This window comes from Lontra canadensis, unplaced genomic scaffold, assembly GCF_010015895.1.
Source record: "Lontra canadensis isolate GAN:19392208 unplaced genomic scaffold, GSC_riverotter_1.0 scaffold19, whole genome shotgun sequence".
NCBI lineage: Eukaryota > Metazoa > Chordata > Mammalia > Carnivora > Mustelidae > Lontra > Lontra canadensis.
Window position 1 is genome coordinate 20,189,151 of NW_022631013.1, and position 27,494 is coordinate 20,216,644.

General features: G+C 42.4%; 1 non-coding gene across 1 annotated transcript; it reads right to left on the reverse strand.

The window, feature by feature from the left end:
- Window positions 1–5,626: 5,626 nt before the first annotated feature.
- On the reverse strand, window positions 5,627–5,733 carry LOC116869602. Its single transcript, XR_004383072.1, has one exon. It is a non-coding gene; the product is annotated as a U6 spliceosomal RNA (small nuclear RNA).
- Between the last annotated feature and the right edge of the window lie 21,761 nt (window positions 5,734–27,494).

The window sequence follows — 27,494 nt, forward strand, 5'->3', positions numbered from 1 at the left end:
ATTAAATTTTAATTAATTAATTAATTAGCATTGGGGAGAACCAAGAAAACTAACAATGGAAGGGAAAAAATTAACATGCAAAAGAATAAACTGCACAAGGGAAAGGAACACAGTAAAGAAAAACTAGAAGAAAGGAGAAAGGAGTCTGTAAAAGTCTGCACAAACCAGATGGTTGCGTATCAATGCACTGCAGCAGGAGAAGGTAAGCCCCATGACAAAGGAGGAGAAAAGACAAAGTTGAGGGGCCTCAATCACTCTGAGTCAGGCATACCTGACCCGTCAGCACCTATTTGGGGAAAGAACAGAGCTACACTCAGAGCAAAGGAAGAACTTGTTATCAGTTGTAATTTTCCCTCCTTAGTAAAACCAACTAGCGGTGTATTTATATTTTATACATAGATTATTCTCAAATGAATCCCATGTGTAAATACTTTAAGATGCTCTGATGCAGGGCACCTGGGAGGCTCAGTGGGTTAAGCCTCTGCCTTTGGCTCAGGTCATGATCCCAGGGTCCTGGGATCGAGCCCCACATCGGGCTCTCTGCTCAGTGGCGAGCCTGCTTCTCCTTCTCTCTCTCTGCCTGCCTCTCTGCCTACTTGTAATCTCTGTCAAATAAATAAATAAAATCTTAAAAAAAAAAAAGATGCTCTGATGCTCACTAGTTATGTCAAAAATTCTCAACTCTTGCCATGTCCAGTATAGAAACATCATATCTTCCTACAGGTTCTACTTGCACACCTGCCTACCTGGTAGAAAGAAAAGGGAGGGTTTCATCACTCGCCCTGAAAATAAGGGTGTTATGCGTATATATGTTTTATCGTCAATATCACTGTTAGAGTGGTTGCTTAATTCATACATTAGTATCGCAGCATCAAATTGTCGAATATTTATGAAGTGTCAACAACTTAAGCAAACAAGCCAAAATAAGTGAAAGGCTTGAGAAAATTATTGGGATAATTAGAGCCCAAAATAAAGTCCTTTACATTAGCTTGAAGACAGATTCTCTAAAGGTCCATAATTAACGATGGTCACACTTGCTTCAGGCATTTTTTTTCAGCAAGCACTTACTGAGCACCAGCTACGTGCCACGCACAGTGCTAGATGCTACCACGCTTTGAAGAAGCTCACAGCTTAGTGAGGAGAGAGAGAGAGAGCAATTACAGTATCTCTGGAAACAAGCTATGGTGAAGGGATAAGCCAGGTGGGGAGGAAATGAGCAACAACCCAGCCTCAAAGGCCTGAGAAAGTTTCAAGGAGAGTTGACATTCAAGCTGAGTCCAAAGAGCTAAGGATTTCTCCAAACTTAGATGGAAGAACTTTCCAGGAAGGGTGTGTAAAGGTACATAAAAGCAGAGGGAGTTGAGCAAATCAAGGTGGGTGTAGACAAAGTTGCCTATTGTGGCTGGAGCCCAGGAAATTCGCTCAGCACGGGGAGGCAGCTTTTGAGGTAGAAACCTAGCCAAAGTGGCTCAGGGAGGTCTGAGAAGCTGTGCCAGAGGGATTGGATTAACTGTGGCTCCTCCAATTGTTTTTTTCTTTTTGGGTTTTATTGAGATATAGTTGACATACTGCACTGTGTAAGTTTAAGGTGTCCACTCTACTTCTAATTTGGCCTGAAATATGCTTCTAGTTAATGACCTTCCTTTCTTCACTTGACATATGGACAGACACATCCTTGCTCTTCAAGCACTAGAGTGACTAAGTGTGGACACTCTGAAACCAAACGGTCTGGTTTCAAATCCCAGAAGTGACCCTTTAGTAGCTGAGTGACCTTGGCCAAGTTATTCACCATCTCTGTGTTTTGGTTTTCTCGTTTATAAAGTAAGGATAATAGTATCAGCCCAGCAGGGTTGTGGTAAGGATTAGTCAGTATATGCAGAAGTACTTGGAACATAACTGATAGTCAGTATCCAAAAAATAGTAGATATTAATGTTATTAGGTTGTTTGGGCATATTCAGATATTAATAATATGCTGTTGAAAGTTTTTTTTTCTCATCATGTGTTTTCCCACTGACCCTCTGGTTAGATCACATGTGATTTTTGTTTTCTTTCAACAGTCTTGCCAGGCACCCTTGGGATAATACCCTTCCTTAAAAATTGCTTCTGAAGCAGAGCAGCATTTTCCTATCATCAGACTGGCCTTGTGTGATCACTGCCCAGCCTCACTGCTAATCAGAAATGAATGAACAGCTCACAGCCAGATCAATGGCGCCATCGAGAGCACAGCCTAGACCCGCAGAGGCTACTAACTTGGAGACATCTTGGCCTATGGCTCCCAGAGGACGACACTGTGAGGATGAGCTTTCCACTCCTGAAAGCCGGAGTACCATGAGATCATGCCTCCACATGAGGCACCCCACTTAACTTTCTGAAACAGCAATCTGCCAACTCCGTGGGGAGTCAAAATACTAAAAAGGGGTCAGTTATAAAGCATGGGAGAGAAATCAGGGGCCAGGAGGAGAAGAAGCAGGCAGCCGCAAGAGGCACTTTCAGGTTCGTTCCAAACTCACCACAAAAGGGTGCTGCCAGTTTGGCAAACCGTTTCATGGTCACATTTATGATCTATGATGAACCCAACAGAGGGATGGTGGCTCAAGGACAATAACACATCAGTTTAGGGGTTCTCTCAGACACTGAAGATGAAGCCTCAAAGAGGAAAAGCAAAGCTGTAACTGACAGACTTCTTCAATGCCACAGGGTCTGTCGTAACCTGGCATTCTTTCAAAGCGTTCTGTAGGAGACAGAGGATCCCAGGCCCGTGGGCCACTTCCAAACTCCAAGGCAGGAGCCACGTGAAGGGACATCCTCTATCCGACAACGTTTTCTGGAAAAAGAACTCTAGTTAACTTAATAAGATAAATAAAAAGAATAAAAAGAACCTGCAGATGCCTGGGTGGCTCAGTGGGTTAGGCTTCCGACTCAGGTCATGATCGCAGGGTGTTGGGATGGAATCCTGCCTCGGGCTCTGTGCTCGGCCCAAGAGTCTGCTTCAAACTTCAGTCTGCTTCCCTCTCTCTCCTACTCACTTGCTCTCTCAAGTAAATAAATGGATAAAATCTTTTAAAAATAATAAAAATAAAAAATACTTAATAAAAAGAACCTCCAGCTTTCATCCTGCCAATGAGGTCATTATATGATGAAGGAAACTGAGGCACAGAGAAATCAGGTGACTTGTCCCATGTTATTGTTAGTGACAGAGCTAGAGTTCTGTTTAGAGGGATAATTGACTCCCAAGCTTTTTGTCCCACAGGTTGATGAAATCACGTGGATACCAGCAAGCTCGTAGCAAAAATCAAAAAGCTGAAGAGCCCAGGTTTCGCCAGCCGGTGAGTACAAAGTAGGTCACAAGAGCAAAGTCTCCCAAACGTGGTCAGCTCAGTGTCTCTACCTGCTCATTCAGGAATTTATTCCCCTCCCCAGAGTTTCCCTTCTCAGGGTCTTTTGTTTGGTCCCGCTCAGGGACCGTCTGTAGCCCATGAGCCCCTCATGGAAGGTGCAGACTCTATTAGTCCAGCTGCCATGTCCTCCCTTGGGTCCTCCCTGATTCTCCACCAAGTTCTGCACATTTCTGCAGACGGGTCTCTGAGCCAGGAGCAGCACTCTGCCAGCCGGGGCAGTGGCAGAGGTGGGAAAGGAGAGAGCAGGGCACGTGTGGTGCATTGTGTGCTGCCTTTGGCCACTTTGGTCCCAAAGCAGGAGTGTGCGTACCCCAAGCCTTCCCCGTCCCTCATGAAATACAAACTCTGTTCCTTGCTCTGGCACTATTCCCACAGAGGCTCACAAGCAGGTCTTCAGCCATGAGGGAAAGTCAGGGAAAAGTGTGAGGCAACTCTCCAGACAATTTTTGCCTTCCTAGCCTTGTATGGTCTTATCTCCCCTCACACCTCTCCAGTGCCTCTCCACCAACACACACACACACACACACACACACACACACACGACAAAAACAACAACAACAGCCAAAAAAAGGACACAGGCACAACATCTGGCACCTCCTTCCTCAATCACCCAAAAAACAAAAAGTGCCCACGCAAATGTGTTTGAACTCGTACAAAGAGGCCTTTGGAAGAAAGGAATTGCCCAACCTTGAGCACCAGAAGCATCTGAGTTCCAGCTCTGTCTCCGAGAAGATAAAACTTTAGTTATTGGAATCATATCATAAGCTGATCGTGTGCTTAAATAAATGACTGCTGAGTGGGGAAGCAAAGCCTGCTTTACATGTACGTCCCCGCAGGAGTAGAAGCTGAGAAGGAAATGGGTACTCCTACTGTACTCGAAAGGCAACCCCAGTACACCCCAGCGTGAAAGGAGTAACAAGAAAGTGAGATGAGAACAGGAGGAGAAACATCAGTAACGGGTGTGTGAATAAGTGAGCCGTTAACTACGAGCTACTGGGGCTCAGTCCTGCTGGGAACCCTCTCAGAAACTGTGAGGAACTTGCCTCAGAATCACAGGACAAAGGCGGGGAGAAGAGGGTGCAAAATCTGAGGCACTCACCCTCAAGTCGGCCAAGTCAAGTCATGCAAAACAGAGTCAGGCCTGCTCTGAATCATTCTACTGGGAAGACTGCTGTATTTACTCGTTGATTTCCATCTCTTGTTGGTTAAGGATGGCCCCCTGCCCCAGGGATGCCGATGTCCCTGCACTTCTGGGCTGAACCTGTCTAGGGTCTGTGTGTTCCTCAGGGTGCCAAGAGAGTCCCCAGGCAGAGAAAAAGAGAAGAAGGTGCTGGGTGGGGTGGGAAGCTGTCCATGCTCTGGAAAGGTCCAGAGCAGCTGCTGGTGAGCATGGGTAGGTAGAGGGGAGAGGAGCAGGGCATCAGCTACAGCTGTTACAGGCTCTGCACATACCAACAGTATCTGGAACACACATCCAAATTATGACACTCTTATGAAGACATGCGGGTTTCCCGTAACTCAGCCAACATCTCAAAACTCAAAGCAAGTTGAAGGCAAAAACATCCTGCACCTAGAAGTACAGAATTTAAATGGGAAAGTTAACAGCATCATGTAGTGAAGAACTGGAAAGACTATATGGAGAGACCACACTTAGGTGTTGTGCCAGTGAAGACGTCAGCCTACTGCCAGCAGCAGCCTCCGGGTAGGTTAGTGAGCAAGCCCTCGGGGGATTCCGGCCCTGTCCTTTGCCCTTTCCCAGAAGACACGGAACAGAGACAAGCTGGGGCTCTGAACTTTGCCAAAATTAGAGATTTGTGAGCAAAATTAATTACTGGTTTTGTTTTCAGTGTTAGGTTTCGTTGGCTTTTTAGGCAGCTATACATACTGGAAACAGCTGTCCATCTTCCCAGGACACTCCTGAAAATAAGGACAGTGGCTAATTAACTAATGAATGTGCCGATCTTGGCATATAGTAGGTGCTCTGTATGTACTCAATGTAGGTGAAAGAATGAAATATGCTTCTGGCTTTTTAAAAAAGATTTATTTATTTTAGAGAGAGAGGAAGTGAGAGCACGAGCAAGGGGAGGGGAAAAAGGAGAGAGAGAGAGAGAATCTCAAGTGGAATCCTCACTGAGCTGGGATCCCGATTCGATCTCATAACCCTGAGGTCATGACCTGACCCCAAATCAAGAGTTGGACGCGTAACCAACTGAGCCACCCAGGAGCCTCAAATAGGGAATGCTCCATGAATTTGCATACCATCCTTGCACAAAGGCCATGCTAATCTTCTCTTCAGAGTCCCAACTTTAGTATATGTGCTGCCAGAGTGAGAGCTTCCCCTTTTGAAGAGCAAGTTCAGAGGAAGAACGAGCTTCCCTGAAAAAATGGAGCCCTCCCCCCCTTTTTTTGTAAAATTGACCTACAAGGTCACATTAGTTTCAGGTGTACAGCTTAGTGATTTGACAAATTTATATTTGTATATTTATATACTGTGCTATGTTCACCACCAGTATAGCTCCCATCTGTCCCACTACATCGCTATTAGAATATCACTGACTACTCCTGATGCTCTTCTTTTTATGCCCATGACTTACTCATTCCATAACCAGAAACCTGTATCTCCCTCCCTCCTTCACCCATGTTGCCCAACCCTTCCCCCCAAAATGGAGCCATCTTTGAGATTTGGGATTTGTTTTGAGGAAAACAGGTACTACTGATAAGTTCCCCGGCTCAAAGTGGGTCTCTCCTTCCTGTGCCATTTCACATTCGTGGGAGGAGACACAATGTGCCCAGTCTACACTTGACAAAGTTTGTCTCAGTGTCCTCAGCTATAGAATTCAGTCACTCAGAATGAGGAAAATCATACCTTCCTATAAAGTCATGGTCTCAGAATGCACAAATGAGTCTGAGGAACAATTTTTAAGATATTCCACTTACTCTAGATAAGGGAGGCAGCACAGAAAAGGATAAAATTTAAGACTTATATATTGCTAATCAAAAGCAGGATCCTTAACTGCTCACATAGCTTTTCAGGGCCTTTCTTTGCTTTCTTGTATAACTTACACAACGCAGAGTACTAACCACTATACCATCATGGCATCTTGGTATAACTTACAGCTATTGCCTGTCAACTCCCTTCTAAGAATGCCACCCCTCCCTTTCTTGGTCTGTACATGAAATCTTGGCTTCCATTCCTGACTAAAGACTCTTTGCACAGTGTGTGTGTGTGTGTGTGTGTGTGTGTGTGTACCAGTAGCAGCTTTAGAGGTTAACACCTTTGGTGAAACTCAAAAAAGCATCCTCTCCATACACTATGTAGTTGCGTTGTTTTTTTATCTCACACCTCAAAGGCACCTTCTGTGAGGAGAACCACAAAGTGCAGGTTTCAGTCTGGCCAAGCCCAAGCCAGACAGTCATAGATCAGTTGGTTACGGAGTGCCTCCAGGGCTGTCTGAGCACTTCCAACCCACACTCAGAACGGGCTACAGGAATCCTGAAGATTTCAGATTTGCCTATAAGTCTAACCAGAAAGAGTACAAACTACTGCTAATTGGAATCCACAGGGGTAGCTATTCAGTGAGTCAGTGCATCACAAGGAAAGAAGTTACACAGCCCTCCTCTGAGAAATAGATTTGGCAGAATTCTGTCATTATTCATGACTTAGATTCCAGGATTCACTAAGAAGGGACAGGAAACTGGGTGTTCACAGATGGAAGAGATGACACCGCTTCAGAGCCAAATGCTAAGCTCTTCTCTGACACCAATCAATATCTAATTTGATGCTATAGTGACTACTAATGGAGTATAATGAGTATGTGTATACTCAGCATACTGGGTTACTGAGAACCAAACGAGGTTTCAGAATTTTATTTTGTTTTCCATAATCAGTCAGAAGATCTGTTCCAATTAATACATTATTTTACTGCCTTCTTCATAGAGTCATCAAACATTTGAAATGGCCCTATGTGTCAGGCACTGCGTTACTCACTTGAGAAACAAAAATGACTAGAGCAAAGTTCTTGCCCTCAGGGAGTCTGAAGTCTTCTGAGAGAGCTAACTGTCCGAGGGAAAATCTTAGGATGATTTTAGAAACACAGAGGATCTTTGCTTATTTGGTATTTCAGCAAATCACCGAATGAAGAGATATCAGTCTATATGAGCACATAAACAAAAACATTTCTTTCATCACATCAAGCAAACCACAATACCTTTTGGCTACTGTCCACTACATTCCTGCACGGGTGTGAGACATGGTTAAACAATTAGCAGTAGCAGTACCCTTTCCTCAACTTACTTCGGGTATGGATGATGAACAAATAAAACAGAGAGAAGCAAAGCAGCTCTGCTTGAAGTGTGAGGAGGGAGGACCTCCAGACATCTTTTGATTCAGTCTTCCCTTTCATACATAGCAACTCCTAAGAAATATCTGCAAAAGCCCCAGGGTGCCATAAGGTGCTGTTTGAAAACCATGCACTGAGCAGATGTCCAAAATTCCCTCCAGCTCAGAAAGTCAGCAGAGCTGACACCTAGACACTTCACTGATAAGAGAGTGACTCTAGACTAGACTCCTCACTGCACTGCTCGGGCTTTCAGTGGGAGCCCATTTGCCCCCTCGATACTATGCTCCTTTTGTGTGCAAACTGGATTAATTCTACCTTGGGTCTCCAATTTCTACCACAGGCCTGGCACTAAGTGATAAGAGTGAATACGGAATGATGAACAAAAGTGGCCAAGGACAAACAGGATTCTCCTGGAGGAAGCTGCTGTGAAATAACGGGGAGCAGAAATGTACCCTGTTACAGACTCGGTGTCTGTGTCCCCTCAGAATTCATATGTTGAAATCTTAACCCTTAATATGATGGCATCAGGAGGTGGGGCCTTTGGGAGGTTAATCAGGTCATGAGGGGGAAGACCTCTTCAACAGGAATAGTGTCCTTACCAAAGAGACAACAAACAGTGCTCTCCAGTTCTTTCTGCAGTCTGAGAACACAAGGTAACAGCAGTCTGCAAGTCAGAAGAGGGCTCTCGCCAGAATCCAACCATGCTGGCACCCTGTTCATGAACTTCTAGCCTCCAGAACTGTGAGATACACATTTCTGTTGTTTATAAGCTATGCAGTCTGTGGCATTCTGTGATAGCAGCCATTCTAAGACAATACACTCTGATCATGCCTAGTTACCTATTTGCCTGGACATCTATTCAAACACACACACACATGCACAAGCACATGCACACACACTCAGGCACACACACCCCTTAGGCTTATTCATGGCAAGAAAGCAACAGCTATAGAATGCCCTACCCAACTCTTCCTGTTCTAGATAATGTGTGCTCTGGGGCTACTTCCGACACATTTCCTTATTCTTTAAACCACTAGAAAACTGACCAATTTTCATTCCATCCTCCTTTTTGCTTCCAGCCTTTTCTCTCTTATGCTCAGAGTAGACATTCAGGGCTGTGGGTGCTATTCCCTCTCCTTCCCATGATAGGATCTACAGATTCTCGCCGACTTGATCAGATCCTCTGGATCTGCTCCATTTTGTTTATGTCTTTTCTAAAACCAGACACATGGTTTTAAATATTTTTATTTATTTATTTGACAGAGATCACAAATAGGCCGAGAGGCAGGCAGAGAGAGAGGAAAGGAAGCAGGCTCCCCGCTGGGCAGAGAGCCCGACGCGGGGCTCGATCCCAGGACCCCGGGATCATGACCTGAGCCGAAGGCAGAGGCTTCAATCCACTGAGCCACCCAGGTGCCCCCAGACACATGGTTTTAGAAACAGTAGTACGGATCAGTGTGACCATTGGAAAGTAGAATGCGATGGGCATTTCCAACTGCTATGGATACTGTTCTATTATTCAGCAACCATTTTATATGTTTGACTCACATGACATCTGAAATTGACTAAAATATCTGTGTCTTCTTTTCATGAACTAACAAGAAGTCCAATCTCCTCCATCAAATACTTGTGCATTTTTAAAGACACAGACTTAGGACTTTACACTGCCTATATTAAAAAATCATTTATTAGTGTGGGGTGTTGTTTCAGTTGGCTTTATTTTCCTTCTTAAAAAAATCTTGATTTTGATATTCATTGTATTGAGTACCTCTAAAGTGTTGTATAAAGGTAGGTACAAACTTCATTTAACTTACTGATAAAATTAGGGGACAATTAAAAGTCCTATGACATGCCACTATATACCTCCCTCAAGGTTGCCATAGGCCCATTAGGCACTGGATGGACTAGCAAAAATCTACCACATCACCATTAGGGTGACTTTCCTCCATCTTGTCCTCCAGAAAACACTTTAACCTTACTGAGATCAAGATACAGTGATTTTAAGGAATTTCTCTTTTTGATCAGTGTCAACCCTCTCATAAACGGGAACAAGGCTAGTTGAGCATGGCTTGCTTTTAGTAAACTCCTGCTGTTTTCTTTGCTTATGTGCTTACAAACCATCTGTTTCACCATCTGATGCCAGAGCTTGCACACCAAACCCACCAGTTTAATAACTTTACTTTTTCCTATCTTAAAACTTGGGCTTACTGCATACAGAACTGAGTTTTGTTTTCATTTTTATTAGTAAAGCATGACAGATTTAGATAAGAGTTTGTATAAAATGCATTCGCAAATAAAAATATATAGTAATGACTCGCCAGGGCCTGGATTTTATCACAATAGGAGAGCTGAGAAAATACCAGGATCTGAAACATATGTTGCCCCTGTAGGTCTCCATGCCACTTTCTCCATCACTGTGTTTGTAGAGTGCCCCACCCCACCCCCAGGGCCGTGCACTGCTCTGAGGACTGATGTGGGTGATAAGCGTCATCAGGCACACACAGAGGTTTGATACAAATGATTTGGTAATTGGTAGGGAAAGCAAGGTGACATCATCATAGAAAGACAGTAATTGCATTGAGACAGCACCAAACGGCAACTCTCCTCGTGAAGCAGAGATGCGCAGGAAACACCACCAGTGAAGATGGAGACCACAGGAAGCAGCCTATGCTTTACCCCACCCTTATCCCCAGTAGTAAGTGCTATTGATTCCACGCTTCTTGGGATGAACAAAACAAGCCCACATCCCCAAAGTCTTTTTTTTTTTTTTTAATCAATAACAGTCAAGGGGAATTCAAGGTAAAATCTTGCTCCATACCATTCATTTTTTTAAGAACTGTGTTCTGGATCAGGAAGAACTAAAGTAGAGAGGGTAATGGAGAATGAGGCTACGACCTCATGCTGTCAGTACGGCTGCTCCGTCTGCCTCATGAAGACGCTGTGTGCTTCCAAACAAACACACAGGCGTTGCCTTCCCTCTGCGTGCCTGGCAATTTTATGTTTCTGGAATTTTATGTTCCATTATGTAGGATGTTGATCTTCATAAATTATGGCCCTGAGAGTTTTTCTAATTTTTATGTGCCTAGCTGTGCTTCCCACATCCTTCTTGTCTGCTCTCTTTCAGGAAAATCCTAATTGAACTCCACGGAAATTAGTTCTCCTCTTTAGTTCAGACCTTATTTGTAAAAGTTCTAGAAAAATACATTATCCCTCTTCCAGACAGAATAGTAAAATATTAAAATATTACAAAGCAAGTCTCCTCTGTACAGTCAAACTCAACTATCATCACCACATAGGAAATAACTGCAAAGCAACCCCCCAAATTCCTAAGCAATAGAGTGTGGACCAAGAGAAAGAGAAGCAAAAGTTGCTTTAGTCAGGAAAAATATTTTGAGAAGCATTAGGAATATGTGAGGAATCTGGCACAGTAAATTTTACTTAACTAGAATATTCAGGGAATGGTTCTTTCTGTTTTTGTGTGTTTGCTTACTTTTGTTTTAAATCCCCTAATTAAAAAGTTGCTGCATTACTGTGTGATCCCATTTACATGTCACTCTGGAAAAGGCAAGACTAAAGGGACAGAGACTAGATAGACCATTGGCTGCCAGGGGTTAAACGTGAGAAGAAGGGTTGACCACAAAGGAGTAAGCAGCACAGGGTATTTTGGGAGGTAATGGAACTGTTTTGCATCTTAATTTTGGTAATTTTTAGACCTGTACACTTAAAAAAAGGGAATTTTGCTGTATATAATAATAAATGAGGGGCACCCGGGTGGTTCGGTGGGTTAAAACCTCTGCTTTCAGCTCAGGTCATGATCCCAGGGTCCTGGATTCGAGCCCCGCATCGGGCTCTCTGCTCAGCAGGGAGCCTGTTTCCCCTCCTCTCTCTCTGCCTGCCTCTCTCCCTACTTGTGATCTCTGTCAAATAAATAAATAAAATCTTAAAAAAAAATAAATGAAGTAAAATGTTAAATAGCTGTGTGATGTAGGAGGAAGAACTCTGGCCTGGGATCCAAGACCTACATGTCACTTCCTCTAGCTTTGTTCCCCTTCCTAGCACTAGAGCCAAAAGTTATTCTGGCTTTTATTCTTATTATCAGAATTATTTCTGAAATTACTCTAGGAGATATGCCTACCTAAGGAAGTAGACCATGCAGGGGAGAAGGTCCACTTTGGCATGTTTCAAAGTCTATAGTACCTGTGTGCCACATACTGGGACAGGCAAGGTAACCATCAGCGGGGCATAGCAGCCCTGGTCAGCCCAAGACTCAGCCGTCCTTGTCCTCCTCCGGTGCTTGGCACATCCATGGGCCATCCCATTTTAGCAGATTTTACTAAAGTAGTAATGCATTTATTCATTCATACATTTCATTACAATGCACTTAGTGAGTTCAAAAATCAGGCTCTTGAGAGAGCAACATAGGGTTGTTTGTAATTAGATTCAGCAACATGGAGATATTCATATGGAGTTGGCCTCCTATATGTGTTCTCTGTGTCTTCCAGCTCTGCCTGTGTCCCCCGTACAGCGTTTGGAGAAATCCTCCTATCACCGCAATCTAGTGCATATTTTTAACTCCTGCACTGACGTACTCTTTGTAACAAAGATTTCTTGTATGCTTTTCCAGGTTTGTTTACAATTTGCCCTCAGCATTGCTATATGATTAGTCCCAGGGCATTTTTATGTGTTTCATTTCCAAGCCCTTCTCTCTTCCATCAGTTTTCTCTATCTTTAGAGTTGGTCTCCTGGACTATCTGATTGTTCTTTATCTCATTAGTTTTTCTTATATGACTTTTTGGGGATCAAAAACTTATCAAAAATTTATACAGTTCAATATTGAAGCTTATCAGAACTTTTATACCCAGTCACTGGATGTAGCATACTGGCTGACTATAGTTTTCAAGTGGAACCTTGCTTAGCAGGACCTCAGAGGCACATCTAAGCACTGTTAAGTGTATATAGAAAGATACCAGTACTTAGCATGTTTTGTTTGTTTCAGGTGGCACCCATGTTCCAGAGTTTCTGGCAGAAGCTACAGATCTTCGTGAAAGGAGGGGGGTGGGGCTTGAACAAGCCTCCACCTCTCTATTCCTGGACCATAGCCACAGGTCTAAGGAGCTTGACACACAGGAAGGAATCAGTAAACATCAAAGGGATGGATGGATGGATGGATGGATGGACGGACGGCCCATGGCAAAAGTTTAGCAGACTTTCCCTAAAGAGAGAGAAACTCTTTCCTACCACCTTTAAGCAAAGTATGTAGTGAAGGCCCACTGTATGACTGCAGGGTAAGTGGGGGACCCTATAAGTCTTGGCTCAATCAGTTCCAATAATCTGGAGGTCATAAAAGGGTGAGCAATGAGGCCAATGGGGAAGGCTGAGTAGCCAGTACAACTGGTTCTCCTTTAGTTTATAAGCTCTATGGTACAAAGACAGTGTAAAACTTATTTATTAGGTGCTCAGTCAAGTACTATGCAAACGTGGGTGCCTAATTAGTAAGCTTTGTTTGCTGATAAATGGAAAACATTCCAAGGTCATGCATCACTTGAGAATCCAGGAGGATCTGTGATTCAAGGTATTAAAGTAAAGGTGATAAGAAGCCAATAAGTCCTATGAAGTGTCCTATTTCAAGTGCTCTTGTTCTGAGGGGAAAAAAAAAAAAAAAGATTTGATACATTTTTCAATAGGTGATTTCCTGTGCTACCAAAATAATAAGAAAATAAGTATTGAAATTTTTCAGCCAAACTTAATTTTTATAACTATGTATCTTTAGTAAAGCAAGGTATAGCAAGTAATCTGCAGGTGGATAGTTGGTTATTTTTTTTTTTTTACTATTTTGAATCCATAAGAAAGTAACATAAAAGCACCTTTTCTTTTTTTACATTGAGACATAATTAGCATATAATGTTGTATTAGTTCAGGTGTACAATAGAATGATTTGATATATGCGTATATTACAGAATGATCACTACAAGTCTAATTAACACCCATCATCATACAAAGTTACAAAAGACTGTTTTTCTTGTGATAAGAACTTTTTAAAAAATATTTTACTTGTTTATTTTAGAGATAGCGCACACTAGGGGAGGTGCAGAAGGAGACGGACAAGCAGACTCTGTGCTGAGCACAGAACCCAGTGCGGGCCCTCCCATCCCAGGACCCTGAGATCATGACCTGAGCCAAAATCAAGAGTCCGACAATTAACCTACTGAGCCCACCCAGGTACCCCTTCCTGTGATAAGAACTTTTAAGAGCTACTCCTAGCAACTTTCAAATATACAACACGCTATTGTTAACTATAGTCATCAAGCTATACATTACATCCCCAGGACTTATTTATTTTATAACTGGAAGTTTGTACCTTTAGACCACCTTCACCCATATCACCCAGCCCCAAAATCACATTTTCTAAAACTAAAAACCAATTGCAGTGGGGGGAGAAGAGACCCTCATTCGAGAAGTTGGCTCAGCTGCCATCCCACTAGTATCCAGGATTTCAACAAATTAATTTGCCTATTTTGATTAGAAGATACCCACGGAGAGATGAGGTATTTTAAGTGCCTAAAACTGTAGCTTCTATCTGCATCTATCACAGATCAGTAGTAAAGAGCTATGCTTTGGGGGTGCCTGGGTGGCTTAGTCATTAAACATCTGCCTGGTCATAATCAGGTCATAATCCCAGAGTCCTGGAATCAAGCCCCACATCGGGCTCCCTGCTCAGCAGGAAGCCTGCTTCTCCCTCTCCCCACTCCCCCTGTTTGTGTTCCCTCTCTTGCTGTCTCTTTCTCTATGGGAAAAAAAAAAAAAAAAATCTATGCTCTTAGTCCACACCTGTTCTGTTCCTAGAGTAAGGATTCTCAGGGAGCTTCAAACTCCTCAGTGTAGCTAACCATGTTATCTTCAATAACGCAACTGTGCTTGGGGATGTGGAGACAAAGCTAGACAGATGGTCCTCAGCAAGACCCCTACATGCCTTAGTCCTCAGTGCCAAGGGATCCTACAGAGAGCAATGACTCACAGGATTGAATTACAAGGGAAACTCAGAAAGTTATTTGAAAATGTAAATATAACTTCAGTTCACCAGAGCCCAGTCCTTTTTTTTTTTCTTTTAATGGAAAATTTCCAGAAATAAAGAAATACAATTTTACAGACATATTTGAAGCTCGACTTTTATTTCTTACCCTTGAATTTGGTGTTTATTAATCTTATGTATCTCCTTTATATTTTCTTTACATATAAAAGTGCCTATAATTAGGGGCACCGAGGGGGCTTGGTTGGTTAAGCATGTGACTCTTGATTTCAGCTCAGGTCATGATCTCAGGGTCTTGAGATGGAGCCCTGCATCAGGCTCCACACAGTGTGGAGCCTGCTTAAGATTCTTCCCCCCTGCCCTTCCTCCACCTTGCGCATGCACAAAAAAAACTTAAGTATCTATAATTAATAACTAGTATAGTTTTGTATGTTCCAAACTTTGTATAAGTGGTAACATATTGGCATTGGACACATTATTCTGTAACTTGTTCTTCTTGCACAAATTATGTTTTTGAGATTCATATATGTTGATAATGCAGTTCTAATTCATTCACTTTCACTGCTTTATAGCATTCACTTGAATGAACTGGTTTGCTTTTCCATGCTGCTCTTGAGGGACATTTTCATTGTTTCCTATTTGGGGCTGTCATCATCTATAAATATTTTCCACCATGTCACTTTATGCATCTGCATATACGTATGTAGAGTTTCTCGAGGTTACATGCTCAAAGTGGATTTCCTTTATTGCCATGACTTTCATGAGATTGCCAAACTGAAGAATTTACACTAATAGCAGTAGATGAGAATTTCTGTTGCTCACCATCTTTGACAACAGTCGATATTATTTGTCCTACTAATTTTTCCAATCAGATAAATGTGAAACAATATCTTCTTGTTGTTTTATTATTTGCCTGATTACCAGGGAAGTTGAAATCTTCTATTAGCCATTCAGCTTTCTTCTTCTGGAAATTGCTAAGTCATATCTTTGTTCATTACTATTGTATCATTACGTTGTATCATTTACCTCTGCTTTATTGATTTGTAGTAATTATATGTTCTGAATACTAATCCTTTATCTCTGAGTTGTAAATGTTTTCCCAGTGTTTGCCTTGCCTTTTCACTTGTGTTTTCTAATGTACAGAAGTTTTGTTTATTTGCTTTCTTGCTGGTTTGTAATGGAGCCAGATTTACCTGTCTTTTCCTTCATAGTTTGGGCTTTGTGCAGCATGGTTAAGAAATCCTTTTCTAAACAAGTTCATAAAGATATATAGGAGAACAAAAGTTTTAAGGTTTTGTTTTTCACACTAAGTCTCTAGTTAACCTAGAATGTATTTATTCTTTTTTTTTCATGTGGCTAACCAATAATTTCAAGCACCATTTATTGAACAGTCTACCTTCTCCCCATGATTTATCACATAAGTCCCCACATATGCATAGTCTATGTTCTGTTCTCTATTTTCCTATTCCCAGCAACAACACCATACTGGCTTATTACTATGTTCCCTACCTTATTCTTTTAAAAATTTTATTCATGAACCATGGATCTTCTGCATAAACTTTAGAATAAGTTTGTCAGGTCACACATAATCTCTAAATACACTAAATATTTATTTAGTATGTGAATATACATTTAGTGTATTTAGTATGTAAATGTACATACACTAAAAACACTATTCAGGTTATATTAAATGTATAGATTTGAGGACAATTGAGTTTTATAAAATAGAATCCTTTCACCTATGAACATGATGTATCCATCCATTTATTTAAATGTTTTCTTAATGTTTTACAATAAAGTCTTACGTTTCTCTCTGCACACTTTTTTATTTTTAAGGATTTATTCTAGGTTCCTGATGTTTTCTATTGCCAATGTAAGTGGTATCTTTTGTCAAACTGATGTTTGTCCTTTGTTGGTGGTGACAGGAATAAATTTGATTACTGTCTATTGTATTTATTTCCAGCTCCGTTCTCTTAAAAGTGTTAATAATTTGTAAGTTCTCTTGAAATTGTCCTGTACATAATAATATTGTCTTATATGTTATGCTTTCTTTTCGCACTCTGCTGGCTAAGACTTGACAAACTAAATGTTAAATAAAACAGTTGATAGCCAGAAAACTTGTTCTAAGCCATAAAGAGAACACTTGAGAATTTGGGGAAATTTTAAATCTTACCAAATATCATGAGTCTTACTTTCTCCCTGATTTAATGTTTCATAATGTATAGAGGGTTTGTTTACAGCACAATAGCTGTTCTAGTTATCCCCCAAATCACTATACATCAACTATTATTTCCTTTTTCCAGTATGCCTCTCGCTGGGCTCCCCTATACAAAGAACAAATAAGAAATTATACGTCTTGCTCATTTTTGGCAAAGATGGCTAATTTCATATTATCCACAAATACCACACGAAACAGACTAAATGCATACATAGTCATAAAACTCAGTAAGTTGAAGCTGAGAAATCCAAAAAGAAAGAAGAAACCCAACTCTAAATTCCACATTCAACTTCTGAACTGATTCCCTTTGAGGCCTTTATAACCAAAAAGTGTTCATTGTTAGGAAGTGGAGGTGGTTTATTAGCAGCTGCTAAGAAATCAGGGTTAGGACTTGAGATAGAGAGTAGGGAAGTTCTTCCATTTAGAGTGTTAAGCCCATAAAATCTTAAGTCAGTTCTTACCAGTTGCTACTCTTCAAGAAATCCACAACAGTCACAAGGACCTCGGACCCCAATGGCACTATTCTGATAGCTATTCCTCACATCATGTAAGAACCATCACTTGTTGCTTCCCTATAGCAAGAAGCTAAGTGTAGCAGTTCTAAACCTCACCGCTCTACAGCCTATTCAAAGATTAGATGATGATTAAAAGTAGATGATAAAAATCTGCAACTTGGGGTACCTGTGTGGCTCAGTTGGTTATTACTTGGTTAATTGTCTGCATTGGGCTCAGGTCATGATCTCAAGGTCCTGGGATAGAGCCCCTCATAGGGCTCCCTGTTCAGCAGAGAGTCTGCTTCTCCCTCCCCCTGCTCGCTTGTGCACTCTCTCTCTCTTTCTCTCTCCCGCTCTCCCTCTCAAATAAATGAATAAAATCTTTAAAAAAACAAACTGCACCTTAAAACAGGATTCCAAGTGTGCTACATTTTAAAGACACTTTATTACAAAATATGTAAAGCTTAGAAAATTAAAGCAGAAAATTTATCAAATCAACAAGCTTTTACTATTTTAGGATGATTTACTGCAGGACTTTTTCCAAACAGACTACCTCTTATTTACTGCTGGGTCTTTAGAGAAAATAAGTGAGACTTAATATCAGTCACTGCCACACGAAAACTAGAAAAGAAAATAAAGTTGCTTTGATATGGCAGGGAAAATAATTCATCTTACAGAAATTCAACACACAAGCCATTTTTTAGGTTCTTGAGCGCTAAATGGACAATTCGGAATTTGTGAAGCAGAAGCTGCAAGCTCCTGATCTTGAGGGAAGCCTCTAAACGCGGTTAACTATTGTTTATTTGTTTTGTGCTGTTCGCTAGTTGAGGTACAGACAGACAAAAATGCAAAGACACCAAAGCTTCCCACTGCCCAGCATGGAATACAATCACGAGCTCAGCGGCCAGCCAAGCCTGCAAGAAGCGATCTCGCCGCTTTAAGCCGGGGAGGGCTCTCGGCCCGCCCACGAGGGGGCGGAACCAGCGCGCCTTCTCCTGGGAGTTGGAGTTTCTAGACCAAGCGCTCCTTGACTTTCTTCCCAACCCCATCGCCCTCCAGCAGCCTACGGACTCTGAAGCTGCTTTGGATTGAGAGCGAGGCACAACCGGAGATAAAACGACAGGATCTGAACGCCACTGCTGAGTGTCTAGAAAAAGTGGTGGCGGGGCCAGCTCTGCGCATGCGCAGGTGGCCAGGCGGCCTCGGCTCCACCCGCGCCCCTGAGGGCGCGCTGGGCGGGGACGTAGGTAGGGCAAGAGGCAAGTTTGAGATAATATGGTTTGCGGGTCGCGGTTGTTCGCGAGGCGATGGGGGGAGCTGTCTAAAAGCCAGGGGGAGTGGTTCTCATTCTGCCTCGTCGTTTCAGGACTCTCCCACCTCCTACCCTTTTCGGATTTGCAGAATTGCAGCCTTCTCCCCGCCCCACTTCCCACCCCCGTCTCCGTGGGAAGCTTTTCCCTGTGTTGTGAAATCCGTTAGAGCTCCTCAGCCAAGCCTTTTAGCCCGCCTGGAATTCAAACTGCCTCCCACCCCCTGCCAAATTCAGGTCATGTGAGGCAGCTAAAGACCCGACACAAGCTCTACAAAGCAATGCCCTGTCGTTTCTCTTACATCTACGGTTACCCTGCCCTCCTCTTCCCCTGCAAAGCTGGGGTCAGTAAGACGACATACATTGCGTCCTCAAGTTGGCCAAGGCCTTTCACAGAGCTTCCTTTGCTCTTGGAGGTGGCATCAGTATACGAAAGGACAGAGAACTCACGAGTGTAGTGTCGTCGGTACAAAGCCTCGGGACCACAACCTTCGGGAGTTCTAAATCCGCTGCTTTCTCCACGACTTCACAGCTGTCTCAGAAAAAGCTAAAAGATGTCACCAGCAGGGCCTGATGCTAGCTGGCTTTCCCTAGTTCACCACAGCCACTCTAATTAGCAAGCAGTTGCCCCCAGTGAGTGAGCAAAGACTTTTCAGCAAGCACACAGGATTTTGGCCTAGGGAAATGTTCAGAATTAGACATATACTTTGAGCTAGGCCCTGTAAACAGATACATCACATCTTGGCTTAAAAGATACCCTTCCCCAAGAGACAGGGTGGACTCTAAAGCACCCTGAATTTCCTAGAGGATAGCATTCAACACACTTTGTTGTGTGATTTCTTGTCTGCCTTTCTTGCAGGACTGTTTTTGTTCACCATTGTGCCTGCAGTGTTAATACACGGTGGCCTCTAGTAAATGTCAAATGATGAAATGCATGAATCCAGAGTCTGCCCTTCAAAGTCTGTACCCAAAGCTGGCTGGGAGAAGTAGGGATGAAAATAGTGAGGTAGGTTTATACAAAGGTTTGGGAGAGGAAGGAAGAAGCATGAACTGCCTGGAGAGGTCCCTGAAGCCTGTGTGAAGGAGGACGTAGTATCTGCTAAGTCTTGTAATTATCCACCACTGAATTAGCAGATAGGAAACTGTCATACCAACATGTCCGCCTGAGCTTTGCCTGAGAGGGAAAGGGATTGATAAAGAGCTTACCAGCATAGGAACACAGATGCTGCCCTCTTCCAGGTGGTCATCTGGAGAAGCCACACTTTCCAGAGACCCTGGCTTTCTTCAGACATCTTCGGAATGCTCTCTGTGGAAATGCCTTTTGAGCTTACAGCACATTCTTTTGGACCTCCTCAACACTGGAACATCTCGTTCCTTCAGAGATTTGATATTTGGGAACAGCCACAGGTCATTTTGGATGCAGATCTAGAGGATAAGAAAGACACTCATGCGGCAGAAGAGTGGCTGTTGAAATCTGGGGAATGGTGTTTCCATAGGGCAGGGGTTCTCATCCTGGAGTGTGTAGAAGTTTTAACTGTATGTGTCTTTTCCTAAAGACCATGTCTTTAGCTTTTATGAAATTTCCCAAGGACTCCATGATGCAAAAAAGATTAATAATGACTGCTATAGAGTTATGAGATTGTTTCTTCTATGGCTCCCAAGGTGGCTCTAAAGGAGAGTTTTGTAAAAGGAAAACAGAGAGCAGGTTTCAGTCCCTCCTTAATTTGATGTATGGTCTCAGTAGGTTCAAAAGCTCCCAGAGCCTCTCAGTGTTCCCACAAACAAATTGGAAAGCAGAACTGAGAAGGGGTGAGGGACTAGGGTCCTGTGTTACCCTGATGACTGCATGAAATTCCAACTTAGGAATTCCAGAAATGTTCTTGAACAATAACAGCATCCCTGGACTAGGGGTACAATGCAACCTTCCCAGATGACTCCTTCAGATGACAGCCCTAATTTGGATATGTGCTAGCACTAGTGAGCTTGTTCAAAGAAAACAGCCTCCTGGTTTCAGAACTGGGTATCTAGTAACACCAAATATGCCAAATCAAAGGAGGGAAGGCAGGGGCTCAAAAACCACAGAGACTTGCTGAGTGCAAATAGTCAAGGAAGGGCTCATCAAGAAGAAGGAACCTGGAAAAAGGGAAGCAGGTACTGGAGCATCACACTGCTAGCGGTGGGAATCAGCCCAGACAGGTAGTACAAGAGGCTGGAAAGAGAGATTCTTGCCTTAAGTGTGAAGGTTCTGGTAGAAAACTTAATCTCCAGAGGACCAGTTTGAGTAAACAGAATTCAAGCAAGACAGTTACTTGGCATGGAGCCCCATTCTAAGAACAGGGTGACCTGAGACTAGGCTGGGAGCCATGGTTCTCAGAATTAGTTCCAAAGTCTGCAGCTAAGGACTCTGACACCAGCTGTGGGGGCAAAGACCCTTGGGACCACCTGCAGCCAGGGAAAAGCTGAGGAGCCGGTCACTGATAGTCATCACCAGCCATACATCTATTCTTTCTCCAATGGCATGACTCCTGGTCTTCTTTTTCAAACTCAGAAGGAGAAAATGGGCGTGTTCCTTTTTGGCCTCCCCAGTCCTTAACACAGGGTTAAAGCCTTGATATGGATCCGTCTGGAAGGAGGAGCTGGGTCCAGTGGTCACTGATACTTTGGAGCCTCAGGGCCCTTTTTGTCACAGGGCCCCCAGACCATGGAGCAGTTGCTACTGATCTGGAGGCCTTAAACCAAGTTTGGTCTCCTAACTTTACAAAAACTCTACATCCCCAAGACCCATGCTTGAAAAGAAGGGAGTCAATGGAGGACATCCCTGTTCTGCTCATTTGTGCCATGGTCACAGTCAGGGCCAAACACAGAGGGCACTGAGATTAGAAACACAGGAAAAAACTGTTTCCACGGGCTTTCACTACTCTTCAGTTATATACGTGTGTGAGCTTTCTATCCTTGGCTTAAGCTGTTTCTCTTTCTGGAATTCTTGCTCTCCATTATTTGCATCAGTCGGAATCCAAGAAGAGGGAACATCTTCCTGAGGAAGGCTGTTTTCTCTCAACTGAATGCTTTCATCTTTCTGGTCACCTAACAAGTTCCTACACATCATTTTTGACTCTCAGACACCTGCTCCACTGTGAATCTTGCCCCGACAATCCCTCCATGCCCTCCTGGGCTCAATTATTCACCTGATCCTCTGAGCAGGCATTGTGCCTTGACATTCCATTCTTCAGGCTGCAATATTTAAAAACCCTCCACGACCTGGCCTCTATCCTAACACATCTCTACTCTTGTTCCTTATTCCAGGTCCAAGTAGAAACTGCTCTACCTCCCTCCTCTCTACAAGTACCTGGCAAGTCCTTCATCCTCTAGTAGCCCTCCATTGTGTTCCCTTCAGAAGCCTTCCCTGACCCCAGAAAGAATTAACTACCCCTTCGCCACATACCTTGGAACTTGGCAATTTTAAACATACCTCTCATGGCACCTAACATGAAATTTTTTGTTTATACAACTGTCTCCTGTACTATAGGTCCTTTTTCCCACAGGGACCATGTTTATTTCATTCCTGAACTTGGGACTTAACACTCAGTAAAATGCTGAATAAATCAATGAATGGACAAACGATACAGTTTGTTTACATATGTGTCCCTCCCACTTTATTATGAAGCCTTTGAGGTTAGGAATATTGGCCCAGTTATCTCTTGTTTTTAATAGCTATCTTACTGCCTAACATATAATAGGCATCCAATAAATATTTTTCACTGGATGAATGCAGGGATAAATGGATAAAGTCTTTTATAGTATCTCCAACCTGAAAGGCACTTTGCTTCCTTTGAAACTTAACACACTCTCCTTGTGTTTTTCCTATAGCATTTTCTCTAGCTTGTCTTTAGCTCAGTGTCTGACTCCCCTACTCAGTGGTCAGCTCCTTGACGGCAGGAGTTGGGCCTTACTTCCCTTAGTGTGCCCGGCAGTGTCTACGGCAGTGCCAGGACAGCAGGTGCTTAAAGTCGAGCTTTTCTGAGAAACATAAAAGTACCCGTCGTCCTGAACCCCTGCTCCAGCAAGAAGATAGCCAAGTACATGAACTATACATATTGAATCTCCTCATCCACCCCTTCATTTCACACAAGCTTCATGTTGCCAATTCCTTGGCAAAGCTGAAAAGACCATGTTGTTTCATATTTGTGCTAGTTGTAATACTCTGTACTAGTAGATGCCCGGTAAATATCATTTTCATGTTAATACAAGACATGATGTCCATCAAGAATGAATGAGTCCAAAGATACAAAAGACTAGTTGAAAGATGAAAATCACATCAGTCAATAAGGAGAAATGGAAAGGCTAATTGTGCATTCCTCCTCAGGTACCAGCATCAAGGGATTGAAAAGCATGTTTTTCTCCACAAAAGACAGTGCAACGTATGCATTTCAATTTCAAAATGTTAAAGTCCCTCTAATTTGGCCATAGCTAAATAGAGAAGAGCAACCCTCAAGATTAGAATCCATTAACAGCTGTGGGGATCTTTCATCCATCACTTTCTGCAGGAATTCACTCCTCTTCCTTCCTTTTTTGTTCCTTCCTTCCTTCCTCTCTCTCTTCCTTTTTTCAACGTATATTTATAAACATTAACTGTGTTGTAGGTACTCATTCTTCTAAGTGCCTTATACTCGTAATTTCTCATAACTTTTGTGATGAGTCTATAATGCGGTATTAGTGTATTCACTTAAAATGTGGCAAAACCAGGGGTGAGAGTCAAGAAGTTACCTAAGGCCTCACAGCCAGTAAGGGCTGGGATCATCATTTGAACCCAGGTCTCATAAACTCTGAAGCTTATGGGTTGCTGTTTAATTTCTATATTATAATGCCTCTACATACATTTCAGTGGCTCTGCTCTCACCTAGCTTACAGACAATTAGACAGACAGTAACAGTAAATCAAGTACAGAGTCAGAGATTAGCAAAGGATAACGCTGAAACAGAGAGAAGGCCATCTATGTCAAAGCGAGACTAGGACCACCAATAGCTTTTCAGGGGACAAGTCATTCAAATCGAGATCTGAAGAATATGTGGGAGTTTGCTAGATCAGCCAGGGGCATCATCTGGACAGGGCAAGAGCAAAGGCCTGGGTGTTGGGCAGTAGCCAGGAACTGATTTCTTTGGTTAAGCATCTTAGTCGTTCTGTTTTACTCTGTTTTCAAAGCTTTTTTTCTTTTTTCTTTTAGTATAGCTCACAGTGGCTAATTGTCTTTGCTTTTGTCTAAAAGTGCTTAAGTGTAAGGGTGAGTGGTCATTGAAATGAATTAGGGTTTTCATGTTGGTTTCAAATGCTCTTGAGGGAACCAGTGCATTCTGATGTCCAAATGACATAATGAAGAAGCCAAGAGCATGTGCCCTACTGCTCCACTGAAATCAGATAGCCATGAAAGTGCACTCAGATCCTTTAGGGACTGAAAAGTCCAAAATGTGAAGGCTTATATTATGCTTTCTAAAAGAAATTCTCATTTATCATTTCTACAGGACATATAAATGTAAATCATCTTACTCTTACGTCAGTCATGAAATCTGAAGTTAATTTAAAATGAAGTTATTTCACTAATCACCCCAAACACTCAGATGATACTGACATCTAATTTATTTTTTTAAGTAGGCTCCACACCCAGCTCACAACCCCGAGATCAAGACCCAAGCTGAGATCAAGAGTCAGACACCCAACTAACTGATCCATCCAGGTGCTCCCAAATGATACTAAGATCTAAGGTGGTGGGTCCCTGGGAATCCGTTATTCTATTCCCCTTAATTTTGTATACATTTGAAATTTTCTATAATAGTTTAAAATTTTTTTAGTAGTCTTTATTTTTTTAGGACAGTTTTAGATTTATAGCAAAATTGAGTTGAAAGCACAGAGTTCTTTTATACTACTTGCCTCCCCTCCTCCAACAGCAGCTCCCATATCAACATTCTGTACCATAATGGTTTTTTTACATCTATTCTTTAAATCAGATATAGGGGTGCCTGGTGGCTCGGTTGGCTCAGATCATGATCTCAGGGTCCTGGGATCAGGCCCTGTGTTGGGCTCCCTGCTCAGTGGGGAGCCTGCTTCTCCCTCTCCCTCTGCAGCTCCTCCTCCTGCTTGTGTTCTCTTGTGCTCTCTCTCTCTCTGTCAAATAAATAAAATCTTTTTTAAAAAAAGAAAGAAATATATTTCTTTAAAAACTAGTTACAAACCATGGTGAGGAAAGGCAGAGAATTCTACAAGTATGTGTACTGCAAGAAATCCCTTAATACAGGTGGTCAGAGAGGGCTTTCCCAGAGAAAATCAACGGGAAAACTGAGATCTGAAGGTAAGTGGGAGTGAACTAGGCAAAAATGACAGAGAAAACTTTTCAAGCAAACAAAGTAATGTCTTCAAAGATCTTTAGGCAAGAAGCCTGTTATATTTTAGGAGCTGAGAGTTGACGGACAAGGACAGAGAGATGAGGCTGGAGAGGTCGGTGAAAGCAAGAACACGTGGGCATTGGCAGTTGTGTTAAGGTGCTGTCTTGATCTTTATTTTACCCTGAGTGATGGGAAATGGTGGGTGGGTTTTACATAGGAGGATTCGTGAACAGATTTTGTTTTAAAGATTTTATTTATTTATTTGACAGAGAGAGAGAGAGATCACAAGTAGGCAGAGAGGTAGGCAGAGAGAGAGGGGGAAGCAGGCTCACTGCTGAGCAGAGAGCCCGATGCGGGGCTCGATCCCAGGACCCTGAGATCATGACCTGAGCCAAAGGCAGAGGCTTAACCACACCGCCACTCAGGAGCCCCCAGATTTTGTTTTAAAAGGAAGGCCCTGAGTGCATGGTGAGGAATGGATGGGAGTGAGGTAAGAACGGAATTGGGGAGACTCACTAGGAAACTACTGGAATAGACCCAAAGGTGATGATGGTTTAATAAAGGGGAGAGACACAGAAATGGATGGGTAGCATGGGTGTCAACAAGATTTGGTGTTTGCTTTGAAATGGTAGGAGGGTGCTGGGTTTCTAGGCTTGCAAAACTGGATAGATGATGGTACACTTTCTAATGGGAATAGAGGTGAGGATCAGGAATATATAAGGGCTCTATAGCTATTTTTTTTTCTTTTTCAAATAATAACCACCCTGTGTGAGGCACCGTGCTAGGTGATTCACATTCTGTATCATAGAAGACCTTTCATCTGATGAAATAGGGACTAGCATCAAGCACGTTGATTCCCATACTGCACAGCTCAATGAACTGTATTTATTGTCTTCTGTTATCATGTCAAGTGCACGTTGTTTATCACCAATGCACAGCTCACTGACATAAAGATATACGAAGGTCCAAGTATTGTTTCCAACACCCTTCCCAATTATTTTCTCATGTGACTCACTGGGCAGCTCCCACACTTTTTTTCTTCTGTCAATGCTATACCTACTCCATGGTAACTTGTTTAGCAGGTTTTTCGAGGCTTCTTTCCCCTCTCCCTCCATGATTAGCTTAAAGTCCTCTTGATCAGACCAAGTAGTCACTGGGGTAAACGTGTCCCTAAACCATATCTGTTGGAAATTCGTCTCTAATTCATGATCCCAAATTCTCCATCCCATTGAGTGTTACAGTTGTACTGTTTCCTGGCCTCACTTCTCTTACTAATAAAGCTCTGCAGTGATTTGCCCACTATTCTAGGAAGCAATCCCTAAGTTCTCACCTTCCATTTCAAAGCCTTTATCAGAACAGGCCGGCATTATTTCCATCTTCTCCTTATTCTAGACTTTCTTCTCTATTTCTCTGAGGCCCTTGTGTTATTAGTCCTCTTTGATAGCAACAAAAACAAGAGGACAGGATGTTTTCATATCTATATGTTGTGCCACTCAATGCCCACGCTGCCACTCCCTAGTTCCTGTCCCCATGCCTGGCCTATAGAGTCATTGAAATAATTATTGAATTAATGAATGAGCTGTGTTGTTGGAAAAGTAAAGAATGTATTATTTGGAGGGAGACCAGGTCCTAATTTCTGTTCTTAGGATAAATTTTAATTCTTTTTAAGTTTTCATAAATAATTAATCTAGAGCTTATTACTGATTTTAAACTATTAATTCATTTATAATAGTATAATTCATTCCATATGAATGACTATACTATAAATATGAACCTGATAGTCCCAAGTGAATTTACTATTTAAATCAGAGGTAAAATTATCCCAAAGCACCACAAAAAGGTAAAAATCAAAAGGGAAGAATTAGAATGATCTATTATCTCATGGTGCTTCCACGACGGTCTAGATTTTTAGCTCTGGGTAGCCACTGCACATAGCTAGATGACTATTCCGTAATACTTCAGTGCCTCTTCTAGACGTGCGTCGAACAGGAGGCGCGACTTTCAGCCCAGAGGACGCCATATTGTTGTTTGGTGCACTCTGGCCGCACTTTATATTTGTAAAGTGCATAATGATCATATTCATTAGTGTTTCTGCAAAGCCATCCTGGGAGGTAGCAGGAGCTCAGCATTACTGAAGCCAAGCATAAAAATACACGGGCACTTATCGGGAAGATGTTGCTGGATCCAAGGGAAATGTCAATGAAAACTCATGGACAATATTCAAAACGATCCAGTTTCTCTGGATACATCTTAGCAAAACAATCAAAACCTCTTTCTACATCACTTGAATTTCCAGCCCCAGAAATGAACCCTAATTTTGAAGGAATTAGTTG